Source organism: Leopardus geoffroyi, chromosome A1, assembly GCF_018350155.1.
Source record: "Leopardus geoffroyi isolate Oge1 chromosome A1, O.geoffroyi_Oge1_pat1.0, whole genome shotgun sequence".
Lineage (NCBI taxonomy): Eukaryota > Metazoa > Chordata > Mammalia > Carnivora > Felidae > Leopardus > Leopardus geoffroyi.
Window position 1 is genome coordinate 224,649,418 of NC_059326.1, and position 21,284 is coordinate 224,670,701.

The following is a 21,284-nucleotide window of genomic DNA, read 5'->3' on the forward strand; positions in this document are numbered from 1 at the left end:
TTCACAACCAACTGCAGACAAAAAGCCACACTGAAGAGGGTCGGAAGGGTGGAGATGTGGTTGGGAGCTAGATGGACCCACAGATCAGTCCACAGGAGGGAAGGAGTCAGAGAAGGGAGAAAAACAGACTCTCACAACAGGAATCCCACATAAAGAAGATGTATCCCCAGAACACTTGGCCTTATTTTTTTTTAATTTATTTTAATTTTTAAGATGTTTCTTTATTTTTGAGAGAGAGAGAGACAGAGAGAGAGAGACAGAGACAGAGAGAGACAACAAGAGGGGGAGGGGCAGAGAGAAGGAGACACAGAATCTGAAGCATGCTCCAGACTCTGAGCTGTCAGCCAAGAGCCCAATGCCAGGCTCAAACTCACAAGCTGTGAGATCATGACCTGAACACCTAACCGGCTGAGTCACCTAGGCACCCTCAGAACACTTGGCTTTAAAGACCAAAGGGACCAGGGGCACCTGGGTGGCTCAGTCAGTGAAGCATCTGGCTTTGACTCAGGTCATGATTTCATGGTACATCAGTTTGGGCCTGAATTGGGCTCTCAGCTGGCAGCTTGGAGCCTGCTTAGGAATCTGTGTCTCCCTCTCTCTCTTCTCTTCCCCCACTCATGATCTGTCTTTCTCTCAAAAATAAATAAGCATTTAAAAAATAATAAAAAAAATAAAGGGGCCAAATCTTGTTACTTTTAATGACCAGCGAGACTTGAAACATTGAATTTTAAAAATCAGTTGACTCAGCTCTGGGAGAGCTGGGAGCCCGTGCCCTTAAAGAGACAGCAAAACAAAAAGATTGTGGAGATATAATATAGAAGCAGCAGTTTGAATAATGACTGATGAATATTGGAGGCAGAGTTATTTATTAATTTCAAAGTGTGTCCTAGAGGGACAAAAATCACTGGAGGACTTCTCTAGGAACAAAGTTACTAATCTCATTGGGTGTCCTGGAGGGACAGAGATTGCTGGGGTCCTCTGAAGGAACAAAGAAGTTCCCTAGCACCATTTCTCTCCCCTGCCCTCCTGCCTGAACACATGCTCACTTGTGGGAACCAGCACTATGCTTACTCTTGCTACCTAATTTGCTAACATACATCCCCCCAGTCTGCCTCTCTGGCAGTGGCAGAGGGGGATCCCCCTCTCCAGACAGACCCACCTCAGTCTTGGTGCTGCAGGGCCCCTTTTGAATGGAGCCCATTCAGGGTGGTGCCACAGGCCTGCAATGTGCAAGCAGCACTGACAGGGGCCAGCACCATTCTAAAGGGACTCCTGTCCCAGAGAGAGGGAAAGATAACCAGACAACCACACACAGACTGCAGCCTGACCAGTGGGCTGGAGGCAGTCTACTGGTCTGACTGCTATCCATGTCCACCAATGAAAGCTTCAGCAGACAACACAGGAAAATTTGCCTGCAGTTTGATGTGACTGCATCTCTAGCAAACACCTAGTCTGACTCAACCCAAGCCCAAGGCATCCCCACATTGGCCCACTGACACCAAAGGGAAAAAAAATGCTAATAACAAGGAAAGAGAAGCATTGAAGGTAACTGAACTGAAGGAGAAAGTGGCTCAGCCACAACAGTAGGATGCACACATCCTACAAAAGACACAGCCCTGAAATGCCAGGTTCTGGTGAACAGGGAAAACTATACTGCAGGGCACTCCAGAATCTCTTCTTCATAAAGCTAGTACTTTCAAGTATAGGAGACATAGCTGACTTTCTTAACACACAGAAGCAGACACAGAAAGTTAGATAAAATGAAGGGACAGAGGAATACATCCCAAATGAAATAACAGGACAAAATCACAACAAGAGAACTAAGCAAATGGAGATAAGTAATTTGCCTGATAAAGAATTTAAAGTAATGATCACTGGACTTGAGAAAAGAGTGGAGGACATTGGTGAGACCCTTACAAAGAGATAATAAAGAACCAATCAGAGATGATGAATATAATAAATGAAATTAAAAACACAGTAGATGGAATAAATAGTACACTATGGGAAACAAAAGAACAAATAAATGACCTGGAGGACAGAGTGATATAATCAAGCAAGGTTAGCAAGTGAGAGAAAAACAAAGTATGCAAAATGAGAATGGACTTAGGGAATTAAGTGACACTATCAAGCATAATAACATTTGCAATAGGGATCCCAGAAGGAGAAGAGAAAGAAAATTGTGCAGAAAATTTATTGGAAGGAAACAGTAGCTGACAACTTTCCAAATCTGGGGAAGGAAACCAAAATCCAGATCCAGGAGGCACATAGATTCCCCAGCAAAATCAACCCAAGGAGGTCCATACCAAGACACATAGTAATTACAATGGCGAAAAGTAGTGATAAAGAGATAATTTTAAAAGCAGCAAGAGAAAACAGTTACATACAAGGGAAAACCCTATAAGGCTATGAGCAGATTTTTCAGCAGAAACTTTATAGGTGAGAAGGAAGTTGCATGATATATTCAAAGTGCTGAAAGGAAAAAAAAATCTGCAGCCAAAATCCTCTAGCCAGAAAAGCTACTGTTCAGGATAGAGGAAGAGATAAAGAGCTTCCCAGACAAGCAAAAGTTAAAGCAATTCATGGCACTAAACTAGCCCTACCAGAAATGTTATAGGGGACTAAAGAATAGAAAAAGAAAGATCAGACGTGGAAAGGGAAGGCCATAAGTAAGATCATAGGAAAGAGTCAGAAAAGTAGGAATAACAAAAGCAAGAAAAATAAGTATGTCTGTAAAAGTCAGTCAAGAGACTCACAAAATAAAAAGATGTAAAGGATGACACCAAATATAGAAAACATGGGGAGTAGAGAAGAATGGGTTCAAACTTAGCTACCATCAACTTAATATAGAATGTTACATGCAGAAGATGTTATATACAAACCTAATGGTGACAACAAACCAAAAACCAGTAAGATATGAAAAATTACAGAGAAAGGAATTCAAATATATCATTAAAGAAAGTCAACTAATTGTAAGAAAAGAGAGCTTGAGATGAAAGGACCAGAGAAAAAGTATGAAAACAACCATAAAACAAGTGACAAAATGGCAATAAATACAAACTTATCAATAATTATTTTGAATATAAATGAACTAAATGCTCCATTCAAAGACATAAAATGATGGAATGTGCACACACACACACACACACACACACACACACACACAAAAGATCTATCTGTATGCTGCCTACAAGTGATTCATTTCAGACTTAAAGATGCATGCAGATTGAAAGACAAAGAATGAAGAAGAGTTTATCATGCAAATGGATGTGAAAAGAAAGCCAGGCAGCAAAATTTATATTGGACAGAATAGACTTTAAAACAAAGATGGTAAAAATAGACAGAAAAACAAAGATAATTGGCAAAGTACAGCATCCATTTATGATAAAAACCCTCAGCAAAGTAGATTTGGATGGAACATGCATCCACATAATAAAGGCCATATATGAAGAGCTCACAGTTAACATCATACTCAAAGGTGAAAAATTGAGTTATTTCTCTCTAAGATCAGGAATAAAATAAGAATGCACATTCTCACCACTTTTATTCAAGATGGTACTGGAAGTTCTAGCCATAGTAATCAGACAAGAAAAAGGAATAAAATGCATCCAAATTGGTAAGGAAGAAGTAAAGCTTTCACAATTTGCAGATGATATGATATAGACAAAATCCAAAAGACTTCACCACAAAAGTACTAGAACTGATAAATGAATTTAGTAAGGTTGCAAGATGCAAAGTCAATGTACAGAAATCCATTTCATTTTTATACACCTATAGTGAAGCAACAGAAAGAGAAATTAAGAAAGCAACACCATTTATAATTGCATTAAAAATAATAAAATACTTAGCAATAAATTTAATGAAGGGGTGAAATACCTACACTATGAAAACTATAAAACACTGATGAAAGAAATTGAAGAAGACACAATCATATGAAAATATATCCATGTTCACAGATTAAAAAAAAAAACAAATACTGCAAAAAAGGCCATATTACTCGACTTAACCTACAGATTTAATTCAATCTCTATCAAAATACTAACAGCATTCTTCACAGAACTAGAACAAATAATCCTAAAATTTGTATGCAACCACAAAAAGAATATATCAAAAGCAGTCTTAAAAAAGGAAAACAAAATTAGAAGTATCACAATTCCAGATTTCAAGTTATACTACAAAGCTGTAATAATCAAAACACTATGGTACTGGCACAAAAATTGACATATAGAGCAATAGAAGAGGACAGACAATCCAGAAATGAGCCCATGATTATATGGTCAATTACTCTTTGACAGAAGAGGCGAGAATATGCAATGGAAAAAAATAAAATCTCTTCAACAAATGATGTCGGGAAAACTGGAGAGCTACATGCAAAAGAAAGAAACTGGGCCACTTTCTTACACTCTACAGAAAATAAATTCAAAATGGATTAAAAACCTACATATGAGATCTGAACCATGAAAATATTAGAAGAGAGCACAGGCAATAAATTCCCTGATCAGTCATAGACATATTTTTCTAAATATGTCTCCTCAGGCAAGGAAATAAAAGTGAAGTAAATTATTGACAATACATCAAAATAAAAACTTCTCAAGGCAAAAGAAAGAAGGAACAAAACTAAAAGCAATGTACTGAGTGGGAAAAGACATTTTCCAGTGACATACCTAATAAAAGTTAGTATCCAAAATACATGAAGAACTTACACAACTCAACACCCAAAAGACAAATAATCTAATTAAAAAATAGAAGACAGAAACAGGCATTTCTCCAAAGAAGACATACCGATGGCAACAGACACCAGAAGAAATGCTCAACGTCACTCATCATCAGGAAACTACAATCAAAACTAGAATTAGATATCACCTCATACTGGTCAGAATGGCTAAAATCAAAAACACAGAACACAAGCGTTGACAAGTATGTGAAGAAAAAGAATCCTCTTGTACTGTTGGTGGGGATGCAACCTGGTACAACCACTGTGGAAAACAATATGGAGGTGCCTCAAAAATTTAAAAATAGAATTACCCTGTCATCCAGTAATGGGTATGTACCCAAAGAATATGAAAGCACCAATTCAAAAGGATATATGCACCTCTATGGTTACTGCCACATTATTTACAATAGCCAAGATATGGAAGCAGCCCAAGTGTCCACTGAGAGATGAATGGATAAAGGGGAAGTTTATAGATAGATACATAGATAGATAGATAGATAGATAGATAGATAGATAGATAATAGATAGATACATAGGTAGATAGATATAGATGATACAATATATAGCTATATACACTGGGATATTATTCAGCCATACAAAGGAAGGACATTTTGCCATTTGCAAAAACATGGACGGAGCTAGAGTGTATAATGCTAAGTGAAATAAGTCATTCAGAGAAGGACAAATATATATGGTTTCACTCATATATGGAATTTAAGAGACAAGACAAATGAGCAAGGGGAAAAATAAAAAGAGACAAATCAAGGAACAGATTGAGTATAGAGAACAAACTGATGGTTACCACAGGGGAGGTGGGTAGGGGGTTGAGTGAAATAGTGATAGGTATTAAGAGTACACTTATCATGATGAGCACTGAGTAATATATAGAATTGTTGAATCCCTATATTGTACATCTGAAACTAATATAACAGTGTATGTTAACTATATTTGTATTAAAATAAATAAAATTAATAAAACAGGAAAAAAGCCAATAGGATATTCCCAGTGAAGATCACTAGTGGTCTGAAACAAGGTCCTGCCATCCTGCCATCTGTATCCTTTATATGTATATATATACATATACATGTATATGCATATGTAATATATAATTTTCTGTATTTCAAATCCTTGATATTCAAATCCTTTGAAATACAGAAAATTTGTCAAAAAACAAAAATTTTTCAGGACTTTATTTCAGAAAAATACAGTCAAAGGGACCATATTTACCCTTCCACTTGATAAAACAACAACACCACACATGAAGAAATGGCATTCAGGATCTAGATATCAAGAAGTCAAGTACAATGATCTCTGAAAGAAGGGAAGGGAACAACACAAAGACTGGCATGAATACAATACTTTTGCATGAATATTCATAGTAGCTTGCTTTGTAATAGCCAAAAAGTGGACAATTCAAATATCAATGCAAGTTGTGTCATACCCATGCAATGGAATACTACTTGCCAATAAAAATAAGTGATCTATTATTATCCTCTGCAGTATGTGTGAATTTTCTCATGTTTATGTTGACTGAAAAAAAGCCAGGCAACAATGAGAACATACTCTGACTCCATTTATGCAAAATTTTCGAAATACACACTAATCTATGGTGGCAGAAAGCAGATTGGTGGTTGCTTAAGATTGAAGGAGACATGAAGATAGATACATGAAGTAGGAATGATGATGAGGCATGAGGAGAATTTGGGGGTGACAGAAATGTTCACTATCTCGATTGTGGCAATTACTTTTGGTGTAGATATTCTGATTCTTTTTCTAGAAAAACTACATGTTATAACTAAATTCCCCAAGTTAAACACTTCTTATAAGTAGTTCTAACAATTAAAGGGCAGCTATTTATTCAGCATAGTGAAGCAAAATCAGATATCCTGATTTTCTCATTGACCATGCCTACTCCCAGAGTGCCACTTTTAACGAAATGGGGATTTAGTCTCTCTGAAGAATTTAACTGATGGATCGTATGCAGGTAATAAATTATATTAGACACCCAGGCTTTTCCAAGGGCTCCTCCAGAGTTCTATGTGGTACCGTTAGCATGTTTATTTCAAAGGGTGCCATATCAACAACCTGTTACACCCCCAGCACTCCAACAGCATGTTGTGAATGTGACAGAGAGCTTTCTATGATGCCTTCCTGGATGCCCTTTGTCAGATCAGCAGCTAGCTTATTAACTTACCCCCTCTCCTCCCAACTGTGATGCGTAAATGGAGGAGAATGTGTTGATGTTGTAGAGAGGAAAAGAGTTTGGGTAGAGCTTACTTCCTGTTCATCAATCTTCTAACTTCTCTTCTCTCTTAATGGCTACTGACTTAACAGTTAATCTACTCTACCATCCTTGGAATGACTATTGTAGTAAATTAAAACCTCTTTCACTCTGGATTCCTCATTTGGCCCAGAATTACATCTGATATACACACCATGTCTGACCTTCACTTGAGGTAAACAAACTTTATTTTTCTTGAAAGAAAAAAAAAAACTCTTAAAGAATAATTTGCATAGAGTCTGCCACCTGCTTTGTAATCTTCAATCATGTCAGGATCTCAAACAGAACTTCCGTCCTCCATTATGATAATACCTTACAGGTGCCAGGTAACTCCACTCCGACATTTGTACAATAGACCAAAATAGACTCTTCCATCATTTGTGATGGTGATGGCTCTTCCATACGATTAAGAAACAAATCAATTTATATAATTCCAGGAGATACTAAATTCTCGCTCACTAAAACTTCTTTTTCTTGATAGAATTGATGGCATGTAACTCTCTTTTGGTTCTAAAGCGAGACCATTTGCACCATACCTCCGACATAAATATTCTTGAAAGACCTGCTTGGTCATTTTCAAAAGAATATCCTACTTCTTTGGAATTTCAAAGAGTACCTTGGCAATTTATCAGTAATGTGAACCTTAAGAAAAAAAATTAATAAATATCACTAAATTCAAATTTTCTTATTTGTAAAATACAGACTGTGTTTTACAAATACATTACAGTATTATTTTTTAGAAGAAAAAATTGTTAGCTGATGTAGATGGAAAAGTAACAGATTTTCAGATTGTGCCCCCAAAATGTCCAGCTCTATGCTATTTCTTTGCCTAAGTAGGAGCATTCTTCAACTGGGAGAAATCAATTAATCAAGGGATACATAAAGGACAAATGATGGAATGAATGAATGAATGAATGAATAAATAAATAAGTAAACAAATAAATATAATTGAAAGTCTTGTTAGGATCATGTTCTTTTTCTTCTATATTGACTAAATCAAGGAGCATTTGAGTAAAGTCCATCTCAGATGGTTAATGGTGGCTTAGATCTTTTCCCCAATAACCCTCCACTCCAAGTTCTTGTATTCACATATCTGACAGCAGCCACGTTTTTCCCCATAACAACAAAAATTAAGAAGATTTTCTATCTCCATTTGTGTACAGGTGGCACCTGTAGTTTTTAAATGCTAGTTTCCTTTGGCTGTTTAATAGGTTAGTACTTTAAAAACTCTAGACAGGTAACTACTAAGCATCGCAAACAGGATTAAGTAAACATTGCCGAAAAATAAGGAAACAGTTCTCTTTTTTCTCTGTCTCTGCTAGGTTACCTTAAGGCAGGAAACTTGAGAACACTAGCATGTGTACAGGTGGACACCAATTTTTTTCTGTTTCTTTTGGTCTTGTTCATTCATTTCAAACAGGCCTATTAAATACGTATGTCTGATAAACACGTGCCTAAGATCCAAGAAGAAGTGAAGAAAAAAGTCCTTTGTTTACAGGAAGGTTGAAAAAAATAGGCAGGTAGGGGCGCCTGGGTGGCGCAGTCGGTTAAGCGTCCGACGTCAGCCAGGTCACGATCTCGCGGTCCGTGAGTTCGAGCCCCGCGTCAGGCTCTGGGCTGATGGCTCAGAGCCTGGAGCCTGTTTCCGATTCTGTGCCTCCCTCTCTCTCTGCCCCTCCCCCGTTCATGCTCTGTCTCTCTCTGTCCCAAAAATAAATAAACGTTGAAAAAAAAAAAAAAAGCCTTCAAAAAAAAAAAAAAAAGAAAAAAATAGGCAGGTATATGTACACACATAGGGGCATAGAACACTGGCAGTCAGAACAACATATGGAAAACTCTAAACTTCCAAATAAGATTCTGGGCCACCTGCAAAAGTTAGAGAATCAGATTAACATTGCCCGTTTAGGGGAGCCTGGGTGGCTCAGTCTGTTAGACATCCGGCTCTTGGTTTCAGCTTAGGTCATGATCTCAGAGTTCCTGAGTTCGAGCTCCGCATTGGACTCTGTGTTGATAGTTTGGAGCCTGCTTGGGATTTTCTCTCTGCCCTCACCCCCCTGCTCTTTCTCTCTCAAAATAAATCAATAAGCTTAAAAAACATTTCCATTTAAGAAAAAATCTTATTACTTTTATTGATATTATTCATGGGTCAGAGGGAAACATTTTTATTTTGTTATTGTATCTTTCCTCCTTATTGAGTAAAAATAGAAAAAAGGAAACAGGGGCGAGCAATAAATCCTGCAACATAAATAGTTTGATTTTGACGCCCGGAGACTATTCCCAGAGATTCAGGAATTACCTGATCAAATATTTGCTTCTTAACTATGTTTACAGGTGAATTTAATGAGCATCTAGAGTGGAGAACCACTAAATATAGTAAAAACAATTAGAGAACAGAATGGACACAAGCCAGAGCCTCAGATTCAGTCTGGTCTTCACATTGCCAGAAAAATTCAAGGATACGTTCAGGGGAAATAACTTTTCAGATGAAAGAAAACACAGGTGGCCCTTGAACAACAAGGGGGTGAGGGATGCCCAAACCCACACACTAGAAACTCTGCATATAATTGTTGACTCTTGCAGAGAGCAAGATGGAGTCACTCATGCTAAGCAGGGGCCTGTGTCAAGCAATGACACAAGCAATTCAGAACACTGCAGCCATGAGATATCGCCCAGACCAGCATCGGCTGACACCCCAGAACTGATAAGAAGCAGAAGCCGAGGAGGTCTGCAGGGGCCCAAGACTGAGGAAATCCCCTTAAAAAGGGGAGGATTTTTGCAGCAAACTGTCAGACTCTTCAAACGTGACCCCTCTACGTCTGACCACTTAAAAAAGGCAGCTGCCACACGACGGCTCTGCTGGATTGATCTCTGAACAGAACTGAGATCCTTCACTGCCTGAACATAATAGGCTGTAAGTGCCCAGAGCTGACCAGGGCCAGGCGGAGGCCTTATCTCAACCGCATGACACAGACTGACTTCGCGTTTGGTTCCTTAACTTTCTACACCCTTCTGTTATCTTGTTTGTTGTGTGGTTTGTCTTATGGTCCTATTCTGTATGCTGTGTAAAAAGCCGAGTTTAATCACATGGGCAAATGTCGTTGAGTTTAGAATCCTGAGCCCGCTTGATAATTGTGATTTACTTTGCTTTGTGACAGAATAAAGGTGACAATGTGGAAAAACACAACTTGTGTGTGCGCCTTCATTGCGTGCTCATGACAACTCTCCAAAACCTTCACTGCTAATCGCCTAGTGTTGACCCGAAGCCTTACCAATAACAAAAACAACACGTATTTTGTATGTTATATGTATTGTGCATGGCACTCTTATAATTAAGTAAGCTAGAGAACAGAAAATGTTATTAAGAAAGTTATATGGAAGAAAAAATGCATTTACGGTCCTATACTGTAAAAAATCCACATATAATTAGACCCACACGTTTCCAACCCATGTCATTCAAGGGTCAGCTGTACCCATGTTTCAAAGACCTATTGCTATAAAGGGAAGTTATTCACTTCAGCAATATTTGTGACACCAATTAGAAATCGTGGGACAAAAGATGAAGAAATCAAATTGGGCGCCATAAGCAGCCTCAAAAATTCAAGGGAGGATATAAGTAACTCACACTAGAAATATGAAACTATTTATATGTGTGTATTGAAAACAACAATTGAGACCATATATGCACATATATAACCTAAACATGTGTATTGTTGTTGGAGGTTGTAATAGTTATTTTTCAAACGAAAGAGAAGAGCAGAATGGAAACAGAATGGAAACAACTAAAGACAAACAATAATTTGGAAACTTGAGTCCATAAACAGTTCCATGGGCAAAAGGAAGTAGTAATGCCAGGGCAAATCATGAAAAAAAAAATGCTGATATTCAGAAGTAAAAGTGACATCAAGAAAATAAACAAATGACAGGACAAGCAAATGAGGGTGGCGAGAGAGAGAGAGAGAGAAACTGACATGGACTATTTCCAGAACTAACAAAAGTAAAAGTCTTTAGCTTTCATGGGTTAAATAAATGTAAGCCAGGATAAATGAGGAAAATGCACAGCTATTTTTGAGGACCCTTCAAATGCTAAAGACAAACAGAAAACTGTAAAAAGACAGCCCTAAAAGCAGTAAGAATAATATCAACATCAGACATTTCAACAGCAACTTAGAAAGTATCTCACCAATACAATGAACTCACCGAATATGAGAAAACAGTGAATAATATTTTTTTAAACAATGAATGAAATTAATTCTAAACCCAGATTTTTTTTTGTATATACCAACTGTACTTAAATGTGGAAAACAAGAAACATATTCTCAGACATACACATCTTAGTATGTTTAACAAGCAAAAATCTTTTTAGGATAAATGAAAAGTCAGGAACAAGACAGAAATAGCACTCTGAAAAGGAAAGAAATAATTCAAGGAAGTTTCGGTAAAAGATATGAACGTTTAGCAAGAAAACGTAAACGGTTGTGAAAAGGAACAGAAAGATAACATGTAGGGAAGATGTGGACCAATGTTTCAAACAATTAAATATCTAATATCTAAACTACACAAGGAGTGGAACCTGGGTGGCTCATTCAGTTAAGCATCCAACTTTGGCTCAGGTCACGATCTCACAGTTCATGGATTCATGCCCTGCATTGGGCTCTGTGCTGACAGCTCAGAGCCTGGATCCTGCTTAGGATTCTGTGTCTCCCTCTCTCTCTGACTTCCCCTGCTTATGCTCTCCCTCTCTCTCTCTCTCTTTCTCTCTCTCTCTCTCAAAAATAAACATTATAAAATTTTTTAAATAAATAAAATAAAATGCACAAGGAATCTCTACTTCAAAAAACAAAAATAAATTATCCATATTACATCGAAATCTCAATAAAACATGGAAATAATTTTCAATATTTCAGTGAGAAGAAAACAGAAATGAGAGAAATTATGTGGCTTTTGCACGGCCACACCTGTAGCAAGTGATTTGGGGTTTTGCATAATTTAGGATTGTCTCATTTGTCGCTTAAAACTTGCTAAGATTGTTTACCTCTGTTCATCAATAGGGATTTAATAAAGTCCTTGGCAACGAAATGAATGTAAGGGAAGTGCAAATCCACTTTTCAATGTGAGGATTTCCTTGGATTGTGTTTGTGAGACTCTTCATTGATCCCTTCGTTAAGAATGTCTTCTTTGATGTAAGACAGTATTGAATAATATAATGAATTATAACTGTGGATGATGAAAAACTCACGTGGAGTGGGAGTGGGGCTGAGGAATCGATGTCTTCAAAAAGGAGGTGGGAGATTTCCAACTGCATGCACCGTGTAGGCAGATGAGGAAGCTTCTGTAAACACAATAAGAAAGGCTACCTCTAAGAGCAGAACCTGATTGTGAAATGTCAGTTGGAAAAAGAAGCCATGATATATGATTGACTTCACTTTAAAACTCTAAGCTTTGTAAATACAAAAAAAAAAATTTAGCAGCCTTTTGCATCATAACTGCTTCCTGGGTAAGGCAGTTTTCTGACTATGACTCAGCAAGACTCATTGAAACAATAGAAGAAATGTAGCAACAATCACTAAATTCTACTCTTGAAACTAATACTAAACTGTATGTTAACTAACTAGAATTTAAATAAAAAAATTGAAACAAAAAATAAACTTCTTAAAGCTAAAACAAAACAAAACATAAATAAATAAAACCATAATGCTATCATATTAGTAAGGATAGGTTCCAGTAGATGATAAAAGAATGAAGATATGCTTAAGATTAAAAAAAGGATATGAAAATTAAAGAGTACAACAATCATTAATGCAATAAAACAAATGCCACACTCCTTCACTCTCTCTCTTTCTTTGCCCCTCCCCCACACACTCTGTCTGTCTCCCTCTCAAAAATAAATAAACTTAAAAAAATAATTTGAAAAAAGGGGGGTGGTGGTGCCTGGGTGGCTCAGTTAGTTAAATGTCTGACTCAGTTTTGGCTCAGGTCATGATCTCACGGTTTGTGAGTTCGAGCCCCGCATTGGGCTTCGTGCTGTGTGGAGCCTGCTTGGATTCACTTTCTCCCTCTCTCTCTGCCCCTCCCCCGCTCGCTCACTTTGTCTCTCTGTCAAAAATAAATAAAATTTAAAAAATTAAAAAAATAAATGTCACAGAGCGGGGGACTATAAGGAATATTTAAATTAGATCACAAAGATGTTGACAACAAAAAATAAAGGTGTTGTTATGTTACTAATAGGTCAAAAGATAATTTAAAAAGAACAATTACATCTTATTTCCAACAGAAAATATTTCATAAAGTTCTAATAGTCAATAAATTGTGTATATTTACTTCACAAATTTTCACAATAAAGCCAACTTACCAAAAATGACAACATATGTTTTGAATTTGCAACATATTGAACAGGTAGAGTGTGTAAAAATATCCTATTTTTAATTACTTACCTCTATTTTTTAAACTCAAGAATTGTTTGGTATTAAAATCATTTCATTATCCTTAATATTATGATATGGTTGATGTATATTTTGTCCCCTTGAATTTTCTTAATAGCATGTCAAATACCTCCTTCTATCAAACCCCAGCCCCAGCACTCTATATGTATATGGATTTAAATGGGTTATTTAAACTGTCTGAGATGTACACAAGGTGCAGAAAGAACAGAATTGCCGACTGTCTCTTTTGGAGGGGAAAATGGTGAGGGAAGGTTTCACAGTGGAAGGGACATTTAAACTGAGTTTTAAGGTTCTTGGATACAGTCAAGAAAAAACAGCTGGTCAGCACTGGGAATTATTTCCTCCTTCCTACCTCCACTCTTTATCATGTGTCATTTGTTCTTTTGATAAAATATCCCTTCACTTCCCTTTGGAAAATAATATATGTTCACTAAAACAAAACTTGATCTAAACTTGACTGCTCTTTGAAATTTTTCTAGACAGAGAACACAATACAATTTCACTCTTGTTTTTCTCTGTAGCCAGTGATATTCAAGTGTGTTTTATAGCATATATGGGCTGTCTTCTTTGTAGAGCAGGACCAGACGATAAAGTGGACCACTGAGTACAGGGGCTCCTGGGTGGCTCAGTCAGGCGCCAGACTCTTGATTTCGGCTCAGGTCATGATCTCGCAATTTCATGAGTTTGAGCCTCCTGTTTGGCTCTGCACTGACAGCGTGGAGCCTGCTTGGAGTTCTCTCTCTCTCTCTCTCTCTCTTCTCTGTCTCTATCTGTCCCTCCCCCACTCACACTCTCTCTGCCTCTCTCAAAATAAATAAATAAATTTTAATAAATAAAAAGAGGGTTACTCAGTATAGACTGTTCAAGGCAATCGAAATTACCAATTGGGGGGAAAATCCAATTGTGCTATCATCTTCAAAAATGTTTGTCAAAACATTAAAAGCTCTTTTACTATTGCGTATGCCCTATAGAGAAGTGAAAACCAAAAAAAAAAAAAAAAAAAAAAAAGTGGAGTTAGTACCCTGTAATTAAAAACATTAAGAATTAAAGTCCTTCAGTTCCTTGTGAAAATGGTAGCAACAATGGTTCGAAGTAAAGCATAAGCAACAGAGTCAGTGATATTGCAGTAACTTCGTATGGTGACAGAGAGTATCTACCCTCAACGAGGTGAGCATCTCCTAACGTGTATAATTGTCAAGTCACCATCCTGTATACCTGAAACTAAAATAAGATTATGTCAACGATACTTCGACAGAGAAAGAATAGTTTGAAGAGTCCTTGCCTTCTCACTACATAGATTGTATTATGATACCAGCACTGAGTTTGAATTAACTTCAAACATTTTCTCTGTTGTGCTGTAAATCTCATGAAATATCTTGCAGCATTCTTTTAGTGCGAAGTATTTGCTGGCTCAGTCCCTCTGGGACATCTTCTCTATCCTTTTCCAAAGTACTTACCGGTAACTTTGTCTTTCCTGTTCCTCTGGCTACCCATCTGGAGTCTCCCAAACATATCAGTGCCAAGATTGACATGACCAGCCATTTCTTCTAAAACTCCATTGACATTCTATTAGAATTTCATTTCCAGAGTCATCATTCGTATTTCTTTGCTGTCCTTTCTATATGGGAGCTCAATTTCTTCTTTCATCTCGTGGCTTATTTTTAAAATGTCATGTGTGTCTGTTGCTGACGGACAAGGAGGTAATGCAAGGACACACTGCTGTCTGTGCAAGAAGTAATTAAGATACGCTAAGCTGACTCTTGTAAGATGACTGATCACTGAGCAGCGGTGCTTGATCATCGTGCTAATCTGTTATTTACGTAGTGATTTGTGAACTATAGAGCTAGCAGTGATGTTTGTACTTTATGAAGCGACTCACACTTCATATGTGTTGGCAACTGAAATTCCAATTGTATTGTGGAGGGTTTCAGTTATCTAAGTAAACTATAGTAGCAAAATCTATGTGCATCAGAACTGTACAGAGTGAGGACTCCCTGTGCAAGGAGCTTATGCTGTGCTCCAATACAACAATGTAAACCATTTCAAACCCCAAAAATGTTAAAAGAAATTTGTATAGTGAAGTCCTGTATCACTACCTCTTAGTTTTTCAAAGATACATTCTGTCTTTTTTTTCTCACTCATATCTATTTGTCTATCCATCTGCCTGTTTGTGCATCCCCCATTGTATGTACCTTTACTTTAAAGTATATTGATAATATTAAACTCTTTCCTACATATTGCAGCATGCAAAACATTAAAAATAATTCAATATTTGCTTGCAGTAATGGGCTTTTTATATACATTTTACTTACATAAAATACACACATGAAAAGTATACGTTCTCTGAGATTTGACATACGTATACACCTGTGGAACTCAAGCATTGAGTCATATAGAGAAAATTCCAATTCCCTTACAACATCGTGCTATTCCCAGTTAATTCCCATACCCATTAGCAAGAGACAGGGACTATTCTGATTATTTTTGTATCATAGATTAGTTGTGTCTATCCTAGAATTTTATATAAATGAAATTAAACAATATGCTTTTAGTGTCAGACTCTTTTTTACTCAGTAAAATGTTTTTGACTTACCCATGTTGTTGCATATATTAAGAGTTCATTCTATGTTTTTATTCTGGCTGATTCTGATGTGAATAGCATCACATTTTTGGACAATACCACAATGTATTTAGCCACTTTTCCTATTGATGGAATTTGAGGGTGTTTCCAGATTTGGGCTATAATAAATAAATATTACAATAATCATTCTTGTATAAGTCATTTTTTGAACATATTTTCATCTATCTCGGATAATTCTGAGAAGTAGAATTGCTGGGAAGGACTGTATTTGTTTTGTTTTGTTTTGTTTTGTTTTGTTTTTTCCTTCTTATACTGGTCTAGCTTATCTAGTTTTATGAAAACCTTCCAGACATTTCACCACTGTGTGAATGATTTGACATTCCTGTCAAAAATGTGTTAAATGTTCCAGTCGTTCTACATATTCACCAATATTTGATGTTTCATATGCTTTTATTATGGATGTTTTAGTCAGAATGTAGTGATATGAAATTGTGGCTTTAAACTGCATGCCCTTGATGACTGATAATGTTGAGCATGTTCTCATGTTTCGGGCTATTAGTGTAACTTTTTTTATGAAGTGTCTGTTCAGAAACTTGCACAATTGTATTGAGACTGTTGCTTTCCATTCTTGAGTTGCAAATTTCTGCATATATCAAAATTGCAGTCAAACCCTCTGTTTAAAATTCCCTCCCAGTCTGTGACTTACTAATTCATTTTTGACAATGTGGTTTGATAAGTGAAATTTTTTGATGTTGGCGAATTTAAAGTATTCATTTCTAAGTTTGTCTATTTGGGATTTCTGTCCAAAAAAATCCCACTCCCAAATCCCAAATATATTCTTGTATGTTTGCTTCTAACATCTTTATGGTTTTGACTTTAATATTTATGTCTATGCACTCTCAGAAATTAATTTTTGCGTGTGGTATGAGAAAAAGGTCCAGAGTCACTTTTTTTTAATATGGATAGCCATATTTTTTGAGCACCATTTATTGAAAACACTCTCCTTTCTCCGTTGTATTACATTAGTGCCTTACTAAGAATTACTTTGACCGTATAAGAATAAGCTTATTTCTACTCATATATTCACCAATGACCATGCTAGCCAATGGCACTGATAATATCTATTGCCAGTGCTGATGTTTATTTTAGAGAGTTCTTAAATTTTCTACATAGGTTATAATGCCATCTTCAAACAGAGTGTTTTAGCACTTCTATTCTAAACTATAAGCACACCTTGTATTCTTTCCTTAATAAACACGTAGAATTTTGGGTAACATTTTCACTAGACATAAAGAGATTGGGAATCCTTACTTTCATTCCTCTTCTGAGAGTATTCAATATATTTACTATTAAATGTGATGTTACCTATGGGGTGGTTTTGTTGTTATTCAGAAACAGAGAGAGAAATTTTAATTTCTTTAAAAGATAATTTACACACAATCATAACTATACATATCTCTAGAGGCTAAGTATGACTCAGAAATCACTGATGGGTCATCTTTTTAGAACTGCAGAAATAAAAAGACTGTTGTTAAAACAATAAAACCACAAAGAGACCATTTGAAAGGAATGGAATTTGTATCATGTGACCTTATAAAATGGCCACTTTAGAAAAAGTAATAAAAGAAAAAGAACAAGAAATAAAAGGCATCCAAACTGATGAGAAAAAAGTAAAACTGTCACTATTTGCAGATGACATGATACATGACTCTATATATAGAAAACTCAGAAGATTCCTCCAAAAAAAAAAAAAACTACTAGAACTAATAAATAATTCAGTAAGGTTGCAAGATATGAAATTAATATAGAAAAATTGGTTACATTTCTATACACTAATAATGAAGTACCAGAAAAGAGAATTAAGAAAACAGATCCATTTACAATTGCACCAAAAATAATAAAATACCAAGGAATAAACTTAACCAAGGAGGAGAAAGACCCATATTTTGAAAACTAATAAACATTGGTGAAAACAATTAAAGATGACACAAACATGAGACATATCCCATGCTCACAGATTGGAAACACTAATATTCTTAAAATGTCCATCCTACTCAGAGTGATCTATAGATTTAATGCACTCCCGGTCAACATACCAAGAGCATTGTTCACAGAACTAAAACAAATAATAAAATTTATATGGAACCACAAAAGATGCCAAATAGCCACAGCAATTTTGAGAAAGAACAAAGGTGGAGATATCACAATCCCAGATTCAGCCTCCCTGGTGGTCTAGTGGTTAGGATTCGGCGCTCTCACAATCCCAGATTCAATGCTATACTCTAACACTGTAGTAATCAAAACACTATGGCACTAGCACAAAAATATACACCTAGATCAATGGAACAGGATAGACAACCCAGAACCAAACCTATGATTATAATGAATTAATCTACAACAAAGGAGGCAAGAATATATAATGGGAGAAAAGACAGTCTCTTCAACAAACGGTACTGGGAATACTGGGCAGCTACATGCAAAAGAATGAAACTGGACCACTTTCTTATACCATATACAAAAATAAACTCAAAATGGATTAAAGACCTAAATGGGAGACCTAAAACCATAAAACGACTACAAGAAAACATAGGCGGTAATTTCCTTGACATTGGCCATAGGAATATTTTTCTAGAGATGGCACGGGAAGGGAACACAAAATTAAACTATTGGAACTTCCCCCAAATAAAAAGCTTTTGTGCAGCAAAGGAAATCATCAGTGAAACAACAAGGCAACCCACTTTGTGGAAGAAGATGTTTGTGAATGATATTTCCAATAAGAGGTTAATGTCTAAAATATATAAAGAACTTTTAAACTCTCCACCAAAAGAAACAAGCAATCTGATTAAAAAATGGGCAGAGAACCTGCATTGGTATTTTTTTTTTTTCAAAGAAGACATACAAATGGCCATTCGACACTTAAAAAGATACTCATTATCACTAATTGGCAGGACATGCCAATCAAAACCATAATGAGATACCACCTTACACCTGTCAGAATGGCTAAAATCAAAAACACAAGAAATAACAAGTATTGGCAATGATGTGAACAAAAGGGAACCCTGGTTCACTGTTGGTGGGAATGCAAATTGGTGCAAATACTGTGGAAAATAGTTTAGAGGTTCTTCACAAAATTAAAAATAGAAATACCAGGGGCGCCTGGGTGGCGCAGTCGGTTAAGCGTCCGACTTCAGCCAGGTCACGATCTCGTGGTCCGGGAGTTCGAGCCCCGCGTCAGGCTCTGGGCTGATGGCTCAGAGCCTGGAGCCTGTTTCCGATTCTGTGTCTCCCTCTCTCTCTGCCCCTGCCCCGTTCATGCTCTGTCTCTCTCTGTCCCAAAAATAAATAAACGTTGAAAAAAAAATTAAAAAAAAAATAGAAATACCATATATCCAGGAATACCACCACTGGGCATTTTTAACCAAAGAGAACAAAAAGAGAACACTAATTCGAAAAGATGTAAAGATATATGCACTCCTATATTTATTGCAGTGTTGTTTTTTGATTTTTGTTTTTTGTTTTGTTTGTTTTGTTTTTTTTTACAGTAGCCAAGGTGCGGAAATAGCCCAAGTGTCCAGACATAGATGAATGGATAAAGAAGTGTTACCCAGCCATAAAAAAAGAATGAGATGGTGACACTTGCAGCAACATGGTTGGACCTAGAGGGGATAGTGTTAAACGAAATGAGTCAGAGAAAGACACATGCCATGTGATTTCACTCATATGTGAATTTTAAGAAACAAAACAAACGATTAAAGAAAAAAGAGGCAAAAATGACACAAACTCTTAAATACAGAGAACAAACTGGTGATGGCCAGAGAACAGGTGGGTGGTAGGTAGATTAAATGAATGAGGGGGACTAAGAAAAACAAACGTGCAGTTACAAAATAAGTAAGTCATGGAGGGGAAAGGTGGATCGTAGGGAATATAGTCAGTGGGATGGTGCTAACGTTGCTTAGTACAACGGTGACTACATTCACTGTGGTGAGCACTGGTTAATGTATGTATAGAGCTGTTGAATCATCGTGTTGTACACCCGAAACTAATGTAACACTGTGTGTTAATCACACTTCAGTAAGAAAAATCAATCGATGATCAATCAATATTTTGAAAAAAAACGACCCCTTTAACCTTTCTTTGAATGATCTAGTAGAGTAATTCTCTATTAATTGAATGAACTTATTTCCCACCCCTGCCACAAGTCTTGTGGGCTTTGGGTAGGCTACTAGTGTAATTTCATATTTTACTTCTTCGGGGGGGGGAAAAACACTATCTTGTCATTTTTATTTCTCCAAATACCATAGGGTGATTTGTATTAAGGTTTATGAAACATAAAATATTAAAGTAAAACCATTGTCTTTTCTAGTTTAAATTAGCGGGTTTATATCCAAATTTCTTGTTTCTTCAACAGTAATTTTTGTTTTTCCTTTCTACGCTCCATCAGCACATTAGTTAAGCTTGCATTATTCTCTTCCGTTACTTTTCACTGTGGAAATTAAAGCTATACATGACTTTAAAAATCTCCTTATCAGAGTACACATCAGTAAACCCCAACCATAAGTGTCTGGAACCAAGCTAATCAAGATTAATGCATTCATTTAACAGATGGTTACAATGTTATTAAAATGCAAATGATTGGTTTCTGCTAATTGTTCAACATCAGAAACAATTAATCAGGGCATTTTTTTCGTTTTCTAATAGCCTTTGTAGAGTTTACCTTCAGAGATTAACATAAAAGACAAATATGTAAATTTCTCTCACTAACCCCAGGAGAGTCAATCAACTTGAAAGAAAAGTAAAATAATGATTATATATTTATACTAATGGGAAGAATCCTTTTAGTACTGTAATTTGCTCCTGAATTGTTTTGCACCCAATTTAACTAGTCTCCATATAATTATGTTTACCGGAATATCTGTTCAAACGTAATGGGATTTGGTGCCTTATTTTGAGTCCAAAAAGATAATCTGTTGGAAATAAATAAACTGAGATATGATGGGTTCTCACTAAAACAGTAACACTGTAACATTGGGGTAAATAACATTTCAGATACACCCAATAATGTGAAATTAAAGCCCAAAATATTTCATCTATTCTTTCTTTCACTCAATAACTTTTCTTTCTTCTTCTTTTTTTTTTAAATGTTAATTTAATTTTGAGAGAGAGAGAGAGACAGAGTGTGAACAAGAGAGGGACAGAGAGAGACAGAGACAGAGAATCTGAAGCAGGCTCCAGGCTCCAAGCTGTCAGCACAGAGCCTGATGTGGGCTTGAA